At 38.7% G+C, this 24,173-nt stretch overlaps 1 long non-coding RNA gene and 2 pseudogenes across 1 annotated transcript; 2 read left to right on the top strand and 1 right to left on the bottom strand.

Moving 5' to 3' along the window:
• The first annotated feature begins 275 nt into the window (after positions 1-275).
• On the top strand, positions 276-16,907 carry LOC125079626 (uncharacterized). The gene is made up of 3 exons (XR_007121158.1): positions 276-286; positions 11,275-11,277; positions 16,850-16,907. It is a non-coding gene; the product is annotated as an uncharacterized LOC125079626 (long non-coding RNA).
• Positions 9,369-11,000, bottom strand: LOC125079624 (L-lactate dehydrogenase A chain-like; annotated as a pseudogene).
• Positions 16,908-23,553: 6,646 nt separating the features above from the next.
• On the top strand, positions 23,554-23,916 carry LOC125079625 (UPF0538 protein C2orf76-like; annotated as a pseudogene).
• Positions 23,917-24,173: the final 257 nt, after the last annotated feature.

Below are 24,173 nucleotides of genomic sequence, written 5' to 3'. Positions count from 1 at the left end.
TTCCTCTTCATCCGAAGGTCCGGATAGGCAGCTTCATTTCCTTAGCTCTCAGTCTTTCTAAGGAGGGGACACTATTAGGACTGGTGCCTAATGGAGACTGGAAAAAGAGTCCTACTCTCCCAAGCCCTGCCCCAAACATGCAGGGATGGCCCTACAGTCTATGTTTTCTGCTGCTTGATTTTGAGAACAAGTCACTGCTGACAACGGCTGACACACTTTGTCTGTCGGTGCAAGTGATCACAGGATTTTGTTCTTGCCGAGGGTCCCGTTTCCTCCAATGACTCATGTCTCACCCTTTTATCCTTCCAGGTCTTTATTTTTTTTTATTTTTTTTTTTATTTATTTTTTTTTATTTATTTGACAGACAGATCACAAGTAGGCAGAGAGGCAGGCAGAGAGAGACAGGAGGAGGCAGGCCCCCCGCAGAGCAGAGAGCCCGACGCGGGGCTCGATCCCAAGACCCTGAGATCACGACCCGAGCCGAAGGCAGAGGCCTTAACCACTGAGCCACCCAGGCGCCCCCTTCCAGGTCTTTAAATAGTTCCTCATTCAGTCCTCACACTGACTCCACGGGGAAGAGGTTATAATCCTCAGATGACGAAACGAAGGCTCAAGGTCATAGAGCTTGTGAGACACAGGGCAGGAATGCCAACTCAGGACCGTCTGGCCCCAGAGGCAGGGCATCATAACCATGACACAACACCTGTCTTCTCCAGCCCTCCCCACCGGGGCTCGGGAAGGTGTGGCAGCCCACGTGGCACAGAACCAGTAATAGGGCACACACTCAATTCTTGCTTTTCATTCCGACTCCCTGCTTTCCAAAAGAAGGTGATACTATTTATATTTATTTATTCATTCCTTTTTAAAAATGAGTTTTACTTTTTATGACAGTTTTTAGATATACAGAAAGAGTATGAAGATGGTAGAAAGAGTTCCACATACACGTCACCCAGTTTCCCCATCATTAACATTTTACATGAGTCTGGAGCTTCTGTGACCATCGATGAGCAAATATTGATGCATTAGCAAGAGCTGATGCCTCTATTTTATTCAGTTTCCTTGGTTTTTACCTAATGTCCTTTTTTTCTGTTTCAGGATCCCATCCAAGTTACCACATCACCTTCACTAACCATGACTCTATGGGCTTCTCTCGGCTGTGACCGTTTTCTAGACTTTCCTTTTGATGACCTGGACACTTTTGAGGAATGGCGGTCAGGTACGCTGTAGGATGTCTTCCTATTGGGATTTGTCTGATGTTTTTCTCAGACTCGTCTGTTACGGGTTTATGGAAGGAAGGTCCCCGCAAGGAAACTGCCATTTTCATCAAGATCTTATCAGGGATAGATCCTATAATATAAATCTTTGCTGTGGAAATTGACTTTTATCGCCTGACTGAGGTGGTTTACAGCAGGTTTCTTCACTGTAAAGAACCCCCCCCCCCCCATTCTTTATTGTACTCTTTGGAAGGAAGTCACTGCACAGCCCATGTTATGGGGTGTGGAGTTAAGCTCCATTTCTTTGAAGGTGGAATATCTACATAAATAACTCGACATTTTTCCGCACAGGGGATTTGTCTCTTCTGCTCATTCATTTATTCATTTATTTACATCAGCATGGATCTGTGGATATTTATTTATTTTTGACACAAAAGTTTATCTTGTCTACTGCAGTAATAAGAAAGTAGCTTAGTATAGCTGCGGCGAGCTCTAGTTACATAGTGTAAGTTTCTGGTTATTCTGAAGAGACGGTAGAGCATCTAGAGGACACGGTCTATCTGTGGGCTGTTTCCTGACTCACGGAGGTTTGGTGCTGGAAAGTATGCTTTACTTACCGACGAGGAAATGTGGTACCGGTATTACGATACTACTGGTCCAGTTCATCTCACACCTGCTCCATTTCCCCACAGGGCCCCCACCTGGCCAGATACCAAGGGAGCCTAGTGTGTCCATTCCTGACCTCAGTTAAGACAAGCAGTTTACATCTCTGAGCTCCCACCCCAACCAGGATGCTCTCAACTTTGCAACATAATGAGGACAAGTAAGCCATGATCTTTCCTTTTAAAAGATTGAGTGATTGATTGATGTATTTGAGAAAGAGGGATCGGGGGAGTGGTAGGGAGAAGGGCGGAGGGAAGGAATCTCAAGCAGACTCTCCCCTGAACATGGAGCATGATGTGGGGCTCGATCGCATGACCCTGAGATCATGACCTGAGCTGAAATCACCAGTGGCCCCATGATCTTCCTTTTAAAGCACAGAGGAAAGAACCACATAATCTTTGATTTCCTGAATCTCCTTGAGGAACGAGAAGGATGTGGTGTTCTTCTTTTCCCTTAAGTACCTACTGTGTTGTGTGAGGCCCATTTTGGTAAGAAGAACCAAATATATCTGGGCCGGAACGTTTAGTGTGATTTGTGCAGACTTTCAAATTGAAATGGTAAAACCTTGGGATCTGTATCAAGGATCTGAGGCAGAGGCCTCAACCCACTGAGCCACCCAGGTGCCCCTCGTCAGTGTGTTCTAACCCTTGCCAGCACAGGGTGGAGTGGAACCCTTCCCTTCCCTCTCTCCCAAGGCTTTGGTAGAGAAAAATAGCTTGTATGAGGAAACAGAGATTTTCATTTGGAAAATCTCCATGCAAGGAGCCTAGATGGCACAGTCGGTTGGGCGTCTGCCTTCAGCTCAGGTCATGGTCTCAGGGTCCTGGGATTGAGCCCCGCATCAGGCTCCCTGCTCAGTGGGGAGTCTGCTTCTCCCTCTCCTTCTGCCTGCTGCTCTGCCTACTTGTGCTCTCTCTCTCTAATAAAAGAAATTAAAAAAAAAAGAAAATTTCCATATACATGTAATTCTTATAAGAATAGTCTTGCATTTGAAGTGTCATCATTTCAGTAAGCTTACTCTGCTGATCTTGGACTTCCCTAGGGTGTCAGGGATTGCCACCCGCATTCCCTTTCTTGTTGGACATGCTCCAGGAATGAAAATTTTTCGTATCTTTATTTAAATGACATACTCTGCTTTTCTGGGACACATAAACTGTGGTCTGGTCCAGTGATGCAGACAGTCCTGTAGAGGCAGAAAGCTGGCAGGTAATACTTGGATCTATTGGTGGAAGGTTGACCTTCAAAGAATGACGTGGGGTACCTCGGTCAACCTGCACATGGGGAGTGGAGGGTTCTATCTAACAGTGCTGTCGGGCAGTATTGACTAGTGGGGAACCACTGATACATAAGTGAGAGAGATGAGAGTTGCAGTGCTGCTCTTTCCATTAGCAACCAAATGACCTTGGGCAGATACTGAACCTCTGTGGATCTCTGTTTTGAAATGTCGACTTTGTGATTTCTGTATGGATTAGGTGAGACAAGGTGTATCAGATGCCGGAAGTGTGGGAGGGGTCCATGTATGGTGACTGCTGTCATTCTCCTCAGAGTCGTTGGCATTATATTCTCTGTGATTACAGTGCCAAGGTTCTGAAATCCACACGGTCTAGTCCAACTCCTCTCACTCTGGGCTGGCTTCAGTAAGGAATTAACAAAGGAAAGTGTCTCTTCTGACCTACTATCAGCGCACCGTCATTCTGAATTATTTTCTATGGTAGGCTAATTTGTTCAGGCACATTCTCTCTCCCTCCTGATTTTATTTATGTCCAGCAATGAACATTTATAAGATCAGTGGCCCTGAAAAGTGATGTATTCACGGCTCAAATAAAGAAATGGGTATTGCTACATCAGGATTGAAACCAGGACCATGACTTCACCACTTGGAGCAGAGCTAAATTATCCTAGCTGGTACCGGCCTGTAGTGGATGAATGTCTCTGAGCCTGTAGAAGTTTCACTCACTTTCACCCCTTGGCATGCTTCCTCTTCCTCAGTCTCCCCAGAAACAACACAAGCTCACTTGTTCTTATTGATGTATAATCTCTACTGGAGATTTTTAAAACTGCTTTAAGGGCTTACCTGATACACAACCACAGCCTCTCAAGGCTCGTAGAGAGCTCCCCAGTACTTCAGTCTTAACTATCCCTATAATAATTTGGGGGATCACACAGAGACAGCTGGTGTGTGTTTTTCATTTTCTGCTGGTTTGGGCTACTTGGCATAAAAATGTTTTTGACTTTCATGTAACATAACATTTCTTAGCAACTTCTTCATATTTAAGGCCAGGGGCCGTTTTGTCATGACCTCTTTTGTTTGACCTCCAAACTTTCCAAGCGAGTAGATACTCTGACTGTTCACTCCTTATTCTGTTTGTTCTCTGCCTCTTGTCTGCACCGTGATTCTGAAGTTGCTCCTTGGGAAGCAACAGTAGGTGCTCTTCTGGAGTCAATGTTAAGAATAATTCATCTGCTTAGTTGGGGGTAGAGGCCTGAGCTTCTGATGCTTTTGCTACTGAAGAGCCTCCTGGATTTCTTACCTTCGCTACCTGCTCTCTCATGCAACTGGGTCCTACAGGAACGAGGGTGTTACGTAAGAAGCTGGGCTGTGTGCCATCTGCCTCCATGACAAGGTGACAAGGGTAGAGAGGCCTCCTGAGGCAAGCTAAGATGGCTTCATTCTTTTTCTGGTGGCTAATATTTGGACCAAGTAACTTCCCTGTGCTGGGTTTACATGATCTTATGGTGATTCTGTTCTTGTCTCCCTTGTTAGAAACAGAGATCCCACTCAATGGAAAGCATTCTATTTTAACTTTAACATTGTATGCTGGGAGAAAGACTCCATTGGGGATCGTGTCTGTTCTATTTTATTCACTTTTCACTTGAAATATGAACCATGTCAGGGCGCCTAGGTGGCTCAGTGGGTTGGGTCTCTGCCTTCGGCTCAGGTCATGGTCCCAGGGTCCTGGGATTGAGCCCCGCATCAGGCTCTCTGCTCAGTGGGGAGTCTGCTTCCCCTCTTCTCTCTCTGACTGCCTCTCCACCTACTTGTGATCTCTGTCTGTCAAATAAATAAATAAAATCTTTTAAAAAAATATGAACCATGTCATGGGTGGTGGTATCATGCTAGGGCAATGGCAGCAAAGAACCTCAGAGCTTGCAGGAAAGATGCTGTGTAGCAACTCTTCCTACGTTTATTCAACAAAAACTTACACGGGTACTTTTGGGTCATGGGCAGATGATGAGGGTAGAGTCATAATTTCTGCCCTTCGGTAAAGGAAATAGACTTTTCTAGATGAATCAAGATGATTACAGTCTGAAGTGCCAGGACAGAGGAATGCACGCAGGTTGCAGGAGTGGGAGGAAGTGCTCCTTGGTGCTGGTGCTGGAGGGAGGGTAGGGTCTGGGGATGAAGGGAAGCCTGAACTGGGTCTTAAAGAATGAAAGGAGCTACGCAAAGACAGAGGGAGGGGGAGAAGACGTTCCAGACAAAAAGCCAACAGGAACAGAGGCCTGAGGTGTGAAAGTATGTAACGTGTTCAGGGAATTAGAATGTGACGTGATGCAGGCTTTGGGAAGGACATGAGGAGGCAGAGCTGGGCACAAGCAGGTCTAGGAGGACCATCTGGGCTTTATTTGCAAGTTTGTACTTACCTTGTTGGCAGTGGGGAACATTAAGGAGTTTTAAGCAAGTAAGCTCCATAATTATAATTGAGCTTGAAAAAAAGTCATTTAGTTGACATGGTATTGAGTGGAAGGAGCGTGGTTAAAGGGGTCTCTTAGGAAGTAGCAGTTATAGCTCAGGGAGGGATGGAAAAAAGAATCTTTAATGAAGGCAAAGGTGGTTAATAGTTTGGAGAAGTATTTAGGAGATAAAATTAATAGGATTTGAGAACTAATTGGATGTATGTGCATGACAGCACAGAGCTGGGAATCCAAGAAAAGCCCTGGAGTTTGGGTGGCCATTGCTGCATGTCATGACGGTCTCATGCTTCCGATGGTCCAATGCTTCCGTGGGTTCCGTTTTACAGCGAGCACTTATTCCACAGTCAGAGTCTGTCTGGGCATCTGTCTGGGCGTCTGTCTGTTTTGCTCAGCATAAGGACAGAATGGTTGGAGGTGTTTTCTTCTCAAAAGAATATGAGGCAAACATTTTCATCTGAATTTTTCATTCCTTTTTAAAAATGAGGGTTGGGGGGAAATAAAAGAAAAGGAGTCCTTATGTTTTTATGAAAAGAGACACATTAAAAATGTTTTGAATAGAATTATAGTCTTTCTGGAATCAAAGTATTATGGATTAACGGCCCAGATCAGTTTTAACTTTGGATGGGAAGAATTAAATGTTGGCAGGCAAACTATCTGTTACCAAAGGCGTAATTTGAATGCCTAAGTAGGTAAAACCCAAGGTGGTTAATTAGACTGAGTACTGCTAGGGATGGCTCTCCTTCGGAATATCGCCAGAAAGGATGATTAAAGATTTAGAAAAATTAATTTTGCATCCAGGGAAAGGTGAAAGACACCCAATGATTCACTCAGTGGCTGTTAAGGATGATTTGGCGTCTGAGCTATAAAACAAAACGCTGTCTTTGTGTGAATTACGTTGCCCTGTGCTTCCCTGGTGGACACTGCTATGGGCAGGGCTCTGTTTCCTTCCACATGTTCTTTCGGTGTGGGGGAGGGGGTGTTGGGGGGTAGATTATGAATAAATGAGAAAGGATTGGAGCAGCTGTGCTTATTTTAGGGACCCCTTTGAAGGGTGACACCCCTTTTCTCCTTAATGATGGTTTACGTCATCATGTGATCACATTCCTGATATCTATTCATTTTCCTCCTTTTTACTTTCTCTTCTCTCCTCTCTCCTCTGTCTCCTCCCTTCTCTTTTCATAAACTCAGATACTGTCCAGTAAACTCAACACATCAAACAGTACAAAAACCAGTTTATTTCACTTATGCAAAGTAAAGGGGCACAGTCTGCTAGTTTGGGGCTCAAGAGCCCCATGTTCTTGGCTATGCACCTTTCAGCAAGGTGATTTTCCTCTCTTAAATTCAGGAGTACTGGTAATAGTTTTTAAAACTAAACCTCAATGTCTGTGTGGTTATGCTTGTTATATATTAACTTGACAAAGATATTAAAAAGTCCCCTAGGGAGTAAACTCACATTGATACCTTCTAACTGTACAAGTAGATGTAACATTTACCTATTCAAAGTTCTCATAATTTCAGAGTAATTTCTTTAAGCAAATGCAATTAGAAAATGGTACTAATATGTCAACAGGACAATAGGTCTTTGAGTTAAAAACAACAACAACAACACCTGCAACAGCATGATGGTTTCATTGTTCAGTTCACAAACATGCTTCCTGTGGCTCTGAATGCCAATTAGTATGATGTAGGAACTGGTGGCGCAAATGAGGGGTGTAAATGTCAACATCATTAATTACCTCTAGCAGTTAATTAGACAGGAGAGGCATTGCTAGAAAAACTCAGAATGTCCTAAATCTGTTAAATGAATGTTAAATAAGCTTTCATGTCCCCATTTTGATTCAGCAATGGAACCGTCAGTGAAAAGACACAATGGTACATACGAACAGAAATTTTATTATTATGCTCTCTTTGGATCCAATTAGTCATTTTTCTTCTTTGGTTGACTAATACCCATGTTCCTTACCTAAAAACATCCTAATTTACTTTTAGAAAATAACCTCGTTTTCATGGGGTATAATTTGATTGTAATGCTAAATTTGTGCATTGACCTTTCTAGCCAGAAGACTGGGCATTTGACATTTAGGTCTGTGATCCATTTTGAGTTAATTTTTGTGAAGGATATAAGGACGTTTTCACGCAGACGTCCAGTTGTTCCAGCACGGTTGGTTGAAAAGATGGCCTTTTCTCCGTTGTATGGCCTTTGATTCTTTGTCAAAGATTGACTGACCGTGGTTGCGTGGGTCCGCTCCTGGGCTCTCTCTTCTGTTCTACGGATCCTCAGTTCTTTTACCAATCTCTACCTCATATCACTAGCGCCCGGAACAATACTGGCGCATAAAGGCACTCAGTAAACATTTGCTGCATGGATACATGCACATTACATGATGGAATTTCACAATTATTTACCTATAACTATTATCTACTGATACATATTTAGTCTTTTGCAGTTGACATCCTTGCATCCAGAGGTGCAAACCTGGTGTTAGGGACAATTCCTAAGGGATATGTGCACTGGAGATTTTGAAGGATATTACCAAATTTTCTTCAAAGAGGTTGCAACAATTACATTCCTCTAATAATGTATGAAAATATTCAATTTCCCATGCCTTAATCTACATCAGGTGATCTTTACAATTGATAGGTAAATAAAACTTATTTTAGTTAGTCCTTCTTTAATTAGTGGTAAGGTTGGACATCTGCACATCCATGTATTCTGACTGATTTCCCTGTGTGGGGTTGTTAGCACTTTCCCCACATTTATTCAGCAAAGGTTTTTGAGACAATGTTATATTTAGGCACTTTTTAAAGTGCTAAAAATATAGCAGAGAACAAAACGGACCAAAAATTTTATCTTCACGAAGCTTTCATTGTAGTAGTGAGGAATAGATATGTAAGTAAAATATGTACTGTGCCAGGTGAAGGAAAAGGAGGGAAGAAAGGAGGCCCTGGGAGTAGGGTACGGTTTGTGATGCTAAATGAGGATAATCAGGGAAGGTCTCACTCGAGGAGGAATGCAGGCCTAAAGAAGGTGAGAGCACAGTCCAGAAAGTGTGTACAGGGACAGAACACCGGGTAGAGATGGCCAGTGCGGCAGTGACAGGTTGGTCAAGCTCACAATCAACAGTTAGACCAGTGTGGCCGGAGTAGAGAGAGTAAAGGAAGGAGGGGTCGGGGAAACCCTATTGTGTAGGGACTTGAAACATCTTTTTATCCTGGAAAAAGATAGGAAAACCAATAGAATAGGAAACCTTTGGAGATGTGTAAGCAGAAGAGTACGTTGACAGAGTTTTAACGGGATCTCTTCAGCTGCTGTTTAAGAATAGTTTGAAAGGAAGCAAAGGCAGAGAGAGAGACACCAGCTGGGGGGCGGTGGAAATCATCCAGGTAAGATGTGATGGTGACGGGACCCAGGAAGCACCATGCACGTGATGAGAAATGCTCATATTCTAGCTTTATGTTAGAATTAGAGACAACAGGAGTTGGTAACACTATTCGATGTGGAACTTGAGACTTATTTCTACAATAAGAAAATCAAACCTTTGTTACATGTGTTGGATAATTTTTATAGTATGTTAATATAATTTCTTTTTCACCATTTACACATTTCAATTATTATGTGGTCTGTTTGATCCGTTTCCTCCTTTACAATTTTAGGTTATGTGTGCTCCCGGTAAAAGCTACCCTCTCTATTTCAAGCCACACAAAACATCCTCTCCTTTATTTCCATCTGGAATTTATGAGAATGTTGGGAGTGAATACTGTTTTTTGTTTTTTTTTTTTTTTTTTCAAAAAAAGTCACTGTTCAAATTTTATTTGGTATTTTAGTTGGTACAACACTTCGTTGGTTGCATGGTCTTTTTACATTATATGGCAATGTACACTATATTCTGACATACATGGTACACGAAGTAAGATCCTTTGGAACAGTTATGCACAATACATGCAATAATGAATTTATACGTTGGAGCCCAGGATGTGACTGACTGGGAAAGATGGACTAGGCATGTTGGGTGTTGGATCAAGGAACCAGAAGTCCTAGAACACACAGGAAATACGCATCTGGTTGGAAGAGCACCTGCTGCATATGCAATATTGGCAGTGGTGCCTCTGAGATGAACCCATTTAGGACTACAAAGGCAAGTATCATCCAGCATTAGGGTATAGCTGCAGTGTTTGCTGGACCATTCCTATTTAGAACTTTAGGAAACCGATGTTTTTTCCTTAGGCCATTTTGATATTATTTAAGTAACAGATCAAATAATAAGGACGATGTACACAACCTCCAACTAAAACCCTATCGTAGTCTAGACAGTGAAGTGGTACATTAGAAAACTTTAAAACTGCAGCTCCTTTTGGATCCCCCAGAGTGTGTCTGCACTCTTCTTCAAACGGGCCTCCTCCTCAGAAGTTAGAGTCACCTTCACAACATCTGAAATTCCATTCTGTCCCAAGATGCAAGGAACACTAAGGAAGACATCATCTTTTATTCCATAGAGACCCTTAATCATGGTGGAAATTGGATGCACCCGCCTAAGATTCTTCATTATACTTTCTGCCAAATCTGCCACAGACAGTCCAATGGCCCAGGAAGTGTAGCCTTTCAGTTTGATCACCTCATAGGCACTGTCAACCACCTGTTTGTGAACCTCTTTCCACTGTTCCTTATCTGCATCAGTGCCTAAGTCAGGGTGCAGATTCTTCAGAGAGACACCAGCAATGTTTACTCCACTCCATACAGGTACACTGGAGTCTCCATGCTCCCCAAGGATCCACCCATGACAGCTTAATGGGTGAACTCCCAGTCTTTCCCCCATTAGGTAACGGAACCGGGCTGAGTCGAGATTGCAACCACTTCCAATAACACGGTTTTTGGGAAAGCCACTTATCTTCCAAGCCACATAGGTCAAGATATCCACTGGATTGGAAACAACAAGCAACTTGCAGTTTGGGCTGTATTTGACAACATTAGGAATGATGAATTTAAAGATGTTCACGTTACGCTGGACCAAATTAAGACGGCTTTCTCCCTCTTGCTGACGTGCCCCAGCTGTGATAATAACCAGCTTGGAGTTTGCAGTCACATTATAGTCTTTGCCAGAGACAATTTTTGGTGTTCTAAGGAAAAGGCTTCCATGCTGAAGATCCATCATCTCTCCCTTCAGTTTGTCTCCATGACATCAACAAGAGCAAGTTCATCTGCCAAGTCCTTCATTAAGATACTGATGGCACAAGCCATGCCAACAGCAGCAACCCCAACAACTGTAATCTTATTTTGGGGAACATGTTCTTCCTTAAGAAGATTCTGAATCAGCTGATCTTTCAGAGTTGCCATTTTGGACTTAGAACCAAAAGGAATCGGGAGTGCACGTCGGGAGGGCGGGCGTCAGCGGCGCGCGAGAATGGATCCGGACTTGGCAGCAGCGGCTCCGACCGAATACTGTATTTTTTAATCCCCCCAAAATGGTCATCTCAACCATCCACTGAACAATCATATGTTACCTAATTAAATGTGATTGCCTGGTTATAATTTTTTGTTGTTGTTGAGATTGCATTAAATCTGTAGATAAATTTAGGTATATTTTACACCCTTTCTTTTATCCAAGAACAAGTTATAGCTCTATATTCATCTAAGTCTTAGCTAATGTTCCTCAAAAAATACTACCTTCCCATTTCTAGGTATTCCATTTTTCTATTGCTACAGTAAGTGGGATCTTTTATTAACATATTTTTTAACAGTTTTATTGAAGTAGAACTATGCCATTGAACATAAAACTTATTCATTGTAAGTATACAGTTTAATGATTTTTAATAGGTTTATACTTTGTTCAGTCGTGACCCAAAAATTTCTCCCATGCCAATCTGCAATCCGTCCCTGTGCCCACCTCTGGCTCATGACTGATACGCTGTCTCCATGGTTTTGCCTTTTTAAAAAATTTCTTATAAATGGAATCATATAGTATGTAATCTTTTATCCTTGTTTATTTTCATTTTTATTTATTAATCTCTTCAGTACTTACTATTTTTAAGAAAGAGCTCTATTGTTTATTACATGTTATATATAGTAGGATTCATTTTCAAGGCATTAATCTTTTATCTGTATTAGTTATTTTATTCTCTTTTTTGTTGGCTTTATTTTTTTGTTACACTCCTAAGTTTTGAGAAGAACTACATATTTACTTACCATTATTCTGCCTTGCTTAGTAATTAAGCACTGTGGGCTATGGGTATCTCTCAAAACCTTTTAAATAATATTCCATGGTTGGGGGCGCCTGGGTGGCTCAGTGGGTTAAGCTGCTGCCTTCGGCTCAGGTCATGATCCCAGAGTCCTGGGATCGAGTCCCACATCGGGCTCGCTGCTCAGCAGGAAGCCTGCTTCCCTTCCTCTCTCTCTGCCTGCCTCTCTGCCTACTTGTGATCTCTCTCTGTCAAATAAATAAATAAAATCTTAAAATAAATAAATAAATAAATAATATTCCATGGTCTATTGTTATCAATTTAATTTCTGAACTTTCTGAAATTGGTTTGGATTTTTCTCTTTGGCTCACATTGTTTGAGAGAGAGAATTTTATATTTTCAGGTGGTCAAGAAGTAATTTCCTTCTTTTTAAAAAAATTAATTTCTAGCTTTTCTATTTTTTTTTTAATAAAGTCTTGGAATACACTCTGTTTTGTGAGACTCCTAGCAGAGTTGGCTGCAAGTGATCCTTGGACCACACTTTGAGAAGGTCTTCTATATTGTTACTCATTTGTGTTATGTACTTAATTTTTTATGAGCTGAGAGAGGTGAATGAAAACTATATTAATATTATTCTGCTTTCTGTTATTGTTGTTTCGGTTGGCATTTTTGATGATGACACTCTATTATTTAATACAAATTCATGCTTTATTTTTACCAGTTGCCCTTTTTTACTCATTTTGAAACTTGTTTGATATTAATATCTAACTAATATAGTTTCCTTGTGTGCAAGTGTATGTGTATGTGTACTTGTGTTCTCGTAGTATGATTTTGCCTATTTTTTTTTATAATCTTTTTAAATGACTTTGCTGTGAATCTATTTCTTATGGACAGGAAATATTGGATCTTTTTTGAACTCAGTCTTGACCATGTTTTCCCTTTAATAGCTCAGTTTTTCTCATTTTATTTTGACATATATGTGATCTTGGGCTGTCATATTTTGGAAAAACGAGAATTCGTATTGGCTTTAGACTTGGAAATTGTCAGAAGTGCTTCTATTTAATTCAGCTTGTCATAAACAGCTACAGCAGAGATCACTAATTATAAAACTTATCTCAACTACCAGAAGTTACTCTGAATTTTTATAGGCATGTCAAACAGGGCTTAAAAGAGTAAAAAAGGGTAAAAAGAGGAGAGAGGAAAAGAAAGAAAATTTGCAATGAATTCTCTTGCATTTGAAATGACCCACTATGTACATAATGATGAGTTATCAAAATATTATATATTATCTAAGTTTATAAAATTATCTAAAATGTGTTTAAAAAACCTTGAATAGCATATCCCAGAATACCACTCCTTTCTCAGATTTATACAGGCATGTTATTCTAATAACCAGCATCTATTTAAAGCATACAGTTTGATAAATTTTGACATATGAGATAGACCCGAAACCATAGGCACAGTCAAGTAAATGAATGTATCCATTGCCACTAAAATTTCCTCTTGTCTTTTTGTCAATTCTTCCTTTTTGTGTCTCTACCCTAACCTCCCAGCATCTGCAGTCAACTACCCATCTGCTTCCTAGTACTATAAATTACTTTGCATTTTCTAGAATTTTAAATAAATTAAATAATTCAGTAGATACTCATGTCTATTTCCTGTCAGGCAGCACATAATTTTTGAGATTCATTTATGTACAAGTTTTCAATGTGTAGGTCTTGCATAGCTTTTGGAAACTTATTCATAAGTATTTGTATTTTGGACGATTTTTAAGTAGGCTTATTTATTTAATTTTGATTCTGATTATTTATTGTTAGTATATAGAAATACATTAGATTTTAGGGGCGCCTGGGTGGCTCAGTTGTTAAGCATTTGCCTTCAGCTCAGGCTGTGATTCTGGGGTCCTGGAATCAAGCCCCACATCGGCGGGAAGCCTGCTTCTCCCTCTCCCACTCCCCCTGCTTGTATTCCTCTCTTGCTGTGTCTCTCTCTGTCAAATAAGTAAATAAGATCTTAAAAAAAAAAGAAATACATTAGATTTTGTATATTTGTCTTATGTCCTGAAACCTTACTAAATTCACTTGTTAGATTCCATTGAATTTTCTACATAAACTTAACATGTCATCAGCAAGTAAATAGTTTGCTCCTTTCTAACCTGGATCCTTTTACTTCCTTTTTTTTGCTTGATTGCACAACTAAGAACTCCAGTACAATGTTTTAATTAGAGTAGTGAGGGAGGCCATTCTTGTCTGTTTTGTGATCTCAAGGGGAAAGCATTCCATCTTTCACCATGAAGTATGGTATAACCTGTTACTTATAGATAACCTTCATTAGGTTGATGAAGTTCCTTTATATTCCTCGTTTGCTAAGAGATTCTATGAGGGATAGATATAAGATGTTCTCAAATGCTTTTTTTCTCCATCTATTGAGGTTATAATGAAGTTTTTACATTGGTTTTACATTTTATAGTTTTATATTACATTGGTTGATTTTCTAACATGTAAGCCAACTTTACATTATTTTAATATTTTGTGGGATTAGATTGCTAAAATTAAAAAAATTGTAGTTATATTCATAAGCTTATTGGTCTAGAGTATTTTCTGTGTTTTTGGTAATGTGTTTGGTTTTGATATCAGGTTAACATTGGACTCAAAGAATGAATGAGAAGTTTCCTCTTTTTTTCAACTTTCTGTAGAGTTTGTGAAAAACTGATATTCCCTATCAGTTTTGTTTGTGTGTAGTGTAGTTACCAGTGAAATCACTTGGACCTGGAGTTTTCTTTGTGGGAAGGCTTTTAATTACAAATGTAATTTCATTATGAGATATAGGGCTATTCATGCTGTCTATTTCTTCTTTTTTTTTTTTTAAAGATTTTATTTTTATTTATTTGACAGACAAAGATCACAAGTAGGCAGAGAGGGAGGCAGAGAGAGAAGAGGAAGCAGGCTCCCCACTGAGCAGAGAGTCCGATGCGGGGCTCGATCCCAGGACCCTGGGATCATGACCTGAGCCGAAGGCAGAGGCATTAACCCACTGAGCCACCCAGGTGCCCCTGTCTATTTCTTCTTAAGTGAGCTTTGTCTTTCAAAGAATTTGCCCATTTCATCTAAGTTTTTAAATGCTTAGACATGGCATTCCCTTATCCTTTTAATTTCTCTTGAACCTATAGTGATGTTACCTTTCTCATTCTTGATATTGGTAGTTAATCTTTTCTATTTTTTTCCTGATCAGTAGGCCAGAAGTTTATCAATTTTACTTATCTTCTCAAAGGACCAACTATGGTTTTGGTGATTTCTTATAAAGTTTTTTTTTGAGATTTTATTTATTAAGAGAGAGAGTGATCAGGGGGAGAAGGGAGGAAGGGAGAGAAAGAATCTCAAGCAGACTCTGTCCTGAACCCCAAGATTATGATCTGAGCTGAACTCAGAGTCAGATGCTTGACTGGACCACCCAGGTGCCCCTCTTACATAGTTTTTCTACTTTATATTTCACTCATTTCCACTATTAGCTGTATTAATTTATTCTCCTTACTTTGGGTATAATCTACTCTTCTTTTATATCTTTCATGTCTCTTTTTAATTGTTTAAACTATTGAATAGAGTTATAGTAACAGTTTAATGTACTTGTCTGCTAATTCTAACATCTGTGGCAGTGCCTAGTGAGTTTTGATTAATTTTCCTCATTATGTATCATGTTTTCCTGCTTTTTTGCATGCCTGGTAATATTCATTTAGAGGCCAAACATTGTGAATTTTATTTTGTTTGTTGATAGATATTTTTTATTTTAATAAATAGTCTTTATCCAGTGATTCAGTTAACTTACTTGGAAACAATTTGATTCTTCTGTGTCTTTTTGAATGATGTGTTTGGTAAGTCTGGGACAGTACTTAAGCTAGGACTAATTATTCCCTGGTATTGAGATAAGACTTTCCTGAGGATTCTACATAGTAATACTTAATGAATTATGAGTTTTATCCAATCTTGCTTTGAAAAAATGGCACCATTCTTGGCCCCATATGCACAGCAGGCACTGTTCTCTAATCATATTTAGATATTTTTTTTTCTTGGCTTCTATCAACATTCTGCTGAATATTAGAGAGGAACCTACCTCAGTTCTCTGGGGTTCTCTCTTTGTCTCCAACAGTTTTTTCTTTCATTCTTTGTCCTGTTTGTGCCAATTGTCTTAATCTCCTGTACTCTCAGTCCCATCTCAACATAGGGCATCTTCCGGCTCCATTTGTGTTCCCCATCCTTGCACAGTGACCTGGACCTTTTAGGCATTAAGCCGGGACAGTTGTAGGTGTTATTGCTTTTGTTTCTTCTTTTCTCAGGGATTATAGCCCTTCATTACTTGATGTCCAGTGATATGAAATCTATTGTTTCATGTATTTTGTCCTTTTGCTTATTTTCCCCTGAAAAGGGAAACTAAATCCAGCCTCTCTTATTCTGTCTTGGGCAGAAGTAGATTTCCTCACCAATCCCTTTACATTTGTTTCTCCATCCATATTTTGGATGGTTGGGATTTCATAATTAAATAATTTTTTAAAGGAATACCTCATCACATTTCCCAAGTCCTGGAATATTATTGCCTTTATATTTTAAAAAGGAAGTTTGGCTCATTGTAACAGAAGATTTAAAGATATTCTTTTACAGTTTCCTTGCTTGTGTGTTGCTAAGAAGTCTCATGCCAATTAGGGTTGATTTTTTTCTTTCTTTCTGAATAGTCTAAATATTACATTTTAATGTTGAATTCCAGTAATTTTCTTGACCCAGAAATATCTTTCTGTATACTTTTCTCTGTAATATGCCCCTCCTACATTAGACATGGTATGTTCTTTCAATCGGCAGATTCAAGTTTTCATTTTTTCCAAAGTTTCCTGCTATTGTATCCTTGAATATTTTACTTTCTGTTCCATTTGTTTTATTCTTATCTTCAGGGGCACTCATTAGACTTTTTTGGCTTTTGTATGTATTTTATATTTGTTATATTTAATTCTATTTAACTCTGGTCTTTTAGTTTATTTCCACTTTTTAAATTTAAATTCAATTAGCTAACATATAGCACATCATTAGTTTCAGATGTAGAGTTCAGTAATTCCTCAGTTGCCTGTAACACCCAGTGCTCATCACGTCACATGCCCCCTGTCATGCCCATCATCCAACTCTGGTCTTCTAAATTTCATTTTCTTCTACTTTACAATGCTGTCTACCATGTGCTGGGCCTAACTATATCTATTCTCCTTATTGTGGCTTTCAGTTTAATTTCATCTTGGTAATTATTTATTTTTCTCTTACATTTCTTATTTGAGTTCGCAGCATCTCACTTTGAATCTACTTTGATAGATTATTATCTCCTACCTCTTTGAAATCTTTTTTTTTTTTTTTTCCAGAGAGATGATACTTTGTTTAGTTCATGGGGAGATTCAAAGTTTTTCCATCTTTTTAATACTTTTGTTTACTTTTTATCTATTTGCTTTTATTTTCTTATATGATATATGCACTATTTCTTTGTCTTTGTTTCAGACATCATTGATCTTTAAACAGGGGCCATTTTTTTCCATGCCTGATATTTAAAGAAAAGCAATATAAGGGAAGGGTTAAGGCACCCAACTTTTGCATCCACATGGATGGGACTGGAGGAGATTATGCTGAGTGAAATAAGTCAAACAGAGAAAGTCAGTTATCATACGGTTTCACTTATTTGTCGAACATAAGGAATATCATGGAGGACATTAGGAGAAGGGAAAAATGAAGGGGGAGCAATCGGAGTGGAAGATGAACGATGAGGGACTACAGACTCTGGAAAACAAACTGAGGGTTATAGAAGGAAGGGGGATGAGAAGATAGGTGAGCCTGGTGGTGGGTATTAAAGAGGATACAGGTTGCATGGAGCACTGGGTGATATATGCAAACAATGAATCATGGAACACTACATCAAAAACTAATGATGTACTGTATGGTAAATAATAACACAATTAAAAAAAAAGGTAACAAGCTGGAGCAGAAAGCAAAGCTAATTATTAATTGTGTTGCTGATAGGGTCTCTCAGTTATATATCTGCTCTGACCAGATAATGACCTGGTTAATGGTGAAACTATGCATCTCATCAGCCCTTAATATTTTAGACAGTCTGGCATTGACTTCTCTATAGGTTGCAGGACTGATGGCCACTTACTCCTCTTCTATGCTGCCTCACTCATAGTGATTTCTCAGACCACTGGCAAGTCTGAATGAGTCCTCCTTGTGCCTTGTTTCTTCTCCGGCATGGCTCAGGGAGCTTCCAGGTGCTTAAACTCCCAGATCTTGCTACTTCAAGCGGTGAATCATTGGTTTGTCACATCATTTTTGCCACCCACTTTGGGAGCATTTGGGGTACTACCAAAGTTGTACAGAGACATTTCTGCTCTCAGCATTTTTCCTGGATTTGTTTGAAATTGTACTGTATTTGAACATCATTTACGACAGATTGTGACCTGGAGGTATAGCTTTTTCTAGTTGTATCAGAGATGGAATGGGTTTTTTTGGTTTTGGTGTATTTTTTGCTTCTTGTTTTATTTCTTTTACTAGTTTTGGTTTCAGAAATGACATCGTAAAAGGACAAAGACCACAAAATAGAACCTTTATTATTTCACTTTAGTTAGCTTTAAGATGTTGAAATCATCTTTCTCTCTTCCTGTCTGTGTCAGTGTATGTTTAAGGAGAAATACAAAAGCAAAGAGAAGGGGGAAAATTTCACCGTGAGGAACTTTGCAAGAATCTCTGTTCTACAGAGCAGGCCCCAGACTACCTAGTAGGGACCTTCTCTGCATGGATCCCATTTGTGCTCTGCAAAGATCACAGAATATTGTGTTTTATTAAACAGCTTGTCTCTAAGCTGTCTGAAATGAAAAGGACTACAAGTTCCCAGGAAAGGTACACTCACAAAGTTACAAATGACTCCTCAGTTTTCAGGAACCATCCTTTTTGCACGTATAATGCACTAGTGTCTGTTGTCCATTTAGTGTAGGTCATTTCTGGCTCTCATTCTTCAAGTCTCAATCCCATTGGTACGCATCTGGTGCATGTTTGCTTTCCAGCAGTCCCCCTGAACACCAGCAGTCTTTACACAGTGTATGAAGAAACTGAAGTTGAGAGAGGTTAAATGACATACTCAAAGACATCAATCAGACATTTCAGAGCTAAGATTAAAACCCATCTTTTTAGACCCCAGGTGCTTTTATTTTATTTTAAAAATCATCATCTCTAGAAACTGTCCTAGGAGGATTTTATTATTTCTGTGGGAACCGAATCAGAGAATATAAGTCACTTGCCTCGGGCCATATGGATAATGCTAGAGCTGAGCTGGGGCTCAGATCTTCTGCCCTAAATCCAGGGTGCTTTCCACTGCAAAAGGCTGCATTCTGATCATGCTGATAAATCAGTGTTTTCTCCCTCTCTCAATCCAATAGCTCGAATCGCACTTCCCTGGCTATACCACTATATTTTTAAGTCTTGTATATGCTATATGCATTCCTCCGATAGTTTCTTGAATTAGTCAAGATGGAGTAGTTTGGATTTTTTTTTTTTCTCAATTATGTCCGCAGTCTCTGGAACATTGTGCCTGCTGCTAGCAAATATTTAAAACTCTTCAGTCCCTTTTGCTCATACTAAGGGAGTTTTAGACTTTGAGTGAAGCCAATGGGGAAAATCTGTGCTTATTTATAAATGCTTTATTGATACTGCTCTAAAAAGTCATCAAGGAATAGAGATTTGGCAATTTCCCACTGTAACCAGGATATGGTAATTATCTAGCTGTGAGATACTGAGTTAGAGGGTCTACAAGTTAATAGTCTTGTATTGTAAAGACTGCAGTACTGACTTTAATTTTCGAATCTTGATTCAATTTTCACCCTACCTTGAGAAGGACAGTACTATTGAGATGGTAACATTTCCATGAATTATCAGAAGTACTGTGTTACGTCTGGTAGGTAGGGAAATTATTCCTTGATATCTCTCAAAGGTATCTTTGAAAGATGTCCACCTGCATTTGGAGATATTAATAAAGGATCATAATATTTCATGAAAGTAAGCTGATATGAGGTCAGTACATGGGACAGGTCTCACTGTAACTCAGGTTCTGAAGGATATAGGCTGAGGGGTTTGAACAACCATCTTAAACCAAATTCTACCACATTTAGTTAGATAAATCTTGAACCATTCCTACCCAAAGCATCGTTATTTGTTATTTTTACACTCAAATTAATTTCAACCTTAAAAGAAGTATTATTGGTTTTTACTTTCACTTAAAGTTATCTGATTGCAATGCCATTTGAAAAGGATATTATCTTTTTGCTTTTAAAAAGGATCATAGATGTGGATAGTAACTAGTGAGTTTAAAAGATGTAACATCTGAATTGTGAATCAGTTTGGCTAAATGTGCTCTTTCTATTCTTGTCTAAACAAGACTCATTTCCAAGAGGGTCTACACTAGTGGCAATGCCAAAACACTAAGATTCATATCAGGTTTTGTGTTTTTGTTTTGTCAAGGCATCATTGCCTGATTTAAATGTATTTCTGGTCTTTCTAGTGTTCTGGATTTTATCATGCAGGCTTTCCAGTAATTTCTAGTCTAGTAATGTTTAAAGGGCTTTAGCTATTTCTCCCAAACTGAGCACATATAAATGATAGTCAATTGCCTGTGAATGGTATTTGACTGCCACAATGCCTGATATATGGCTGTACCAGATTTTTTTCATTTTGGTTTTCATACTGGAAAACCCATGGAATTGGAATTGTTTGCCATGTCACAATCCCTTTTTGAAAAAAATAACCCCAAGTATTTGCTTCTTAAGAAATTATTAGGCTTTGGGGCAAAAGATTCTGTTATCTTGACTATAACACATTTATTGGAGTATCTGTGCCTTAATCAAAGTAAACATCTGAGTGATTCCTAGCCTGAGGTCTGCAAATGGATTTCAGGGACATTTGTGCAAATTTTTTTGAGAGTGTCTATAGTTTTATTGAATTTTTGAAGGCAGCATTTCTTAAAATGTAGCTAATGTACAACTCAGAATCCTTGTAAGACTATAGAGTACTCAGCAGGCTCTTGGCAATTTCAGAAAAAAAATTCATACAAATACATTATACATTTGGAATATAAGATTGCTCATATTTTGTAGAGAAATACATTATTCTTTATTTTAATCATGTCCTTCAACACAGTGGATGATTTAGGACTGCATTCATCAGTCTTTTTAAATATTCAATAATCAAGGAGAACTTTAAAATGGTTAACCTACTTTTACATCATTTGTTTGCTATTGTTATGCCTGCTGAATTTACCTTTTTGCTATTACATTATATGAATTGCCTTATATAAGCAATTCACAAAAGATAAATCTGTATCTCAAAATGACAGTAATTTAAATACTATAAAGAATATTCCAAATGTACATAGTGAGCAAGGCTCCGCTGCCAATATAGAGTGTGAGGGTTTGTGAGCTTGAATAATAGAATATAAAGTGTGATAACTTTCTTAAGGATTAGAAAAAGAAAAAAGAGTACAGTGAGAGATTGTCTGAAACCATCTGGCCTAGACCTATCTCACAAAATTTTGAAAGACATGGCATGAACCCTGAGAGTTTTTCATGTTATTTTCAAACAAAGCATGGTGACTTCTCCAGTAAAATCAAATTTTTCCAAAATAAGCATAACATATTGATTCCAGTATGAAATTGATATATTTTGATATTAAAGACAGAGATGAAACCAGAACAAAACAATAGATCATAAATGAAGTTATACTCCATATACCTTGAAAAAGGATATATGTTTTTTGTATGGCCAAGAAACCTAAAACAAGTTGCAAATTTAAGTGAAATGATTTTCCCAACACAGCAGACTAGAGCCACATCCCATTATATGGGATTATCAGATAACTCCAGGTTTTGAAAAGTAAACTGGAAAAGATACTTCTGCATACCATCCTTGGAACTTGAAGTGTAAATTTGTTTTCATTCACCTCAAGAATCCAACAAAGGTAGAAAAAAGTCACCCTTAAGAAATCAAGCCCCCCCCCCAGCACCTTTATTAAAGAGACTGTCTTTTTTCCACTGTATATTTTTTCCTGTTGTGTCCAAGATTATTTGACCATAGAGTTGAGGGTCCGTATCTGGGCTGTCTGCTCTGTTCCACTGGTCTATGTGTCTGTTTTTATGCCAGTACCATGCTGTCTTGGTGATCACAGCTTTGTAGTAAAGCTTGAAATCAGGTAACGTGATGCCCCCAGTTTTGTTTTTCTTTTTCAACATTTCCTCAGCAATTCAGGGTCTCTTCTGATTCCATACAAATTTTAGGATTGTTTGCTCCATCCAGCTCTTTGAAAAATGCTGGTGGAATTTTGATCAGAATGGCCTTGAAAGTATAGATTGCTCTAGGCAGTATAGACATTTTAACAACGTTTATTCTTCCGATCCATGAGCATGGAATGGTCTTCCATCTTTTTGTGTCTTCTTCAATTTCTTTCATGAGAGTTCTGTAGTTCCTCGAGTACAGATTCTACACCTCTTTGGTTAGGTTTTTCCCAGGTATCTTATGGTTCTTGGTGCTGTAGTAAATGGAATCGATTCTCTAATTTCCCTTTCTGTGTTTTCATTGTTAGTGTATAAAAAGCAACTGATTTCTGTATATTGATTTTGTATCCTGCCACATTTCTGAATTGCTGAATGAGTTCTAGTAGTTTGGGGGTGGAGTCTTTTGGGTTTTCCATATAAAGTATGGTGTGGTGCATAAACAATGAATTTTTGAATACTGAAAAGAAATTTTAAAAATAAATAAATAAATAACCCCCCCCCCCCTCCAGCCCATAGAAGGCTCAGGTATAAGTATTACACATGCTGCAAGTATATGAAATTGAGAAATAATTAATATAAAACTACTCTGAAAAACTTTCTTCATTTGGCCAGGATGGAGTAACTAGGATGAGATTTACTCACTCTAGATGAAACTTCTGAAAACAGACACAGTATAAGAATCAAAAGTTTTCATAACATTGGGTATTAGGCAGTTAAGAATGTTGATCTTTTTTTTTTTTAAGATTTTATTTATTGATTTGACAGACAGAGATCACAAGTAGGCAGAGAGGCAGGCAGAGAGAGAGGAGGAAGCAGGCTCCCCACTGAGCAGAGAGCCTGATGTGGGGCTCGATCCCCAGACCCTGGGATCATGACCTGAGCCGAAGGCAGAGGCTTTAACCCACTGAGCCACCCAGGCACCCCTAGTATACATTAATTAGAGTCCCCTAAGAATAGGGTGGAGAGGGGGGACTGAAAAAAATATTTGAAGAAAAAGTAGTTAAAACATATCCAAATTTGGTGAAAATTACAAACATGTAGACCTGAAAGTTAAAAGAATCTTAAGTACAAGAAACACGAAGAAAATTATACCAGGTCATATGATAATCACATTGCTTAAACCAGTGATAAAATTCAGAATCACTTAGAAAATATATACCTATGTTCAGAAGAACAAAGGTATAGATTTCTCACTGGTAACAATAGAATAAAAAAAAATAAAAGTGCAATATCTTTAAAGCACCGAAAGGAAAAAAAAAAATCCATCAGCCTGCAATTACATATCCATCAAAGCTATTCTTCAGAAAAGAATATTGGGATACCAATTTTGACTATTCACGGACTTCATTTGCTGAGTGTCAAAGTAAAACCAAATGGGCAAAATATATTAACAGAGTTTCTCTTGTGCACGGATTGAGAGATTCCCTAGGGAACTTTCTTGTGAATGAAAGTTTGTATCAAAAGGAATTTCTTCACATGACTTCTGGAGAAGTGAGCGTTTGTCTCATTCATTCATTTGAGCATTGTAGTTTCAAACCTGTAGTATATCATGGAATTAATTTGGACCAAGCTATAAGGGAACTTATAATATTTCTAAAACAAGATGTCTCTTTAAGGACAAGCCAGCACCACCATTCAGAATTTATAAATGTGATAAACTGAAGATAACTCATCAAGCACATAAATCAAAGGCAAATTAACTTGTGTTTGAAAAATGTCAGAACCCTGTTAAAAGAAGGCAGCACTCTCAAAGCTGTGAGAATCCCCACTGAAACTGAAATTGCATTCTTCTGTGAAGAGGATTATGAGAACTGCGACGCTCATCCCGTTTCATCCTAGTGAAAACTTCATGTGGGCTTCCTTTTCTGTATAACTGTATTAAACTCTTTATTCCAGCAATGAGGTTTTTGAAATTAACAAACTTAAGGCAATGTTAAAAACTTGCTTTGTATAACTTTTTCATGCATACATAAGTTGCAATAATCCTTCACAAAGAGACCTGCCGTGTAAGACATGTTAGGAGAAGTCCTTCAAGAAGTCATAGATTATGTTAGCTGGAAACCTCGATCTGCAAACAGAAAGGGAAAACAACAGAA

This window comes from Lutra lutra, chromosome 10, assembly GCF_902655055.1.
Source record: "Lutra lutra chromosome 10, mLutLut1.2, whole genome shotgun sequence".
Classification (NCBI taxonomy): Eukaryota; Metazoa; Chordata; class Mammalia; order Carnivora; family Mustelidae; genus Lutra; species Lutra lutra.
This window is presented reverse-complemented; position numbering and strand designations above follow the sequence as displayed.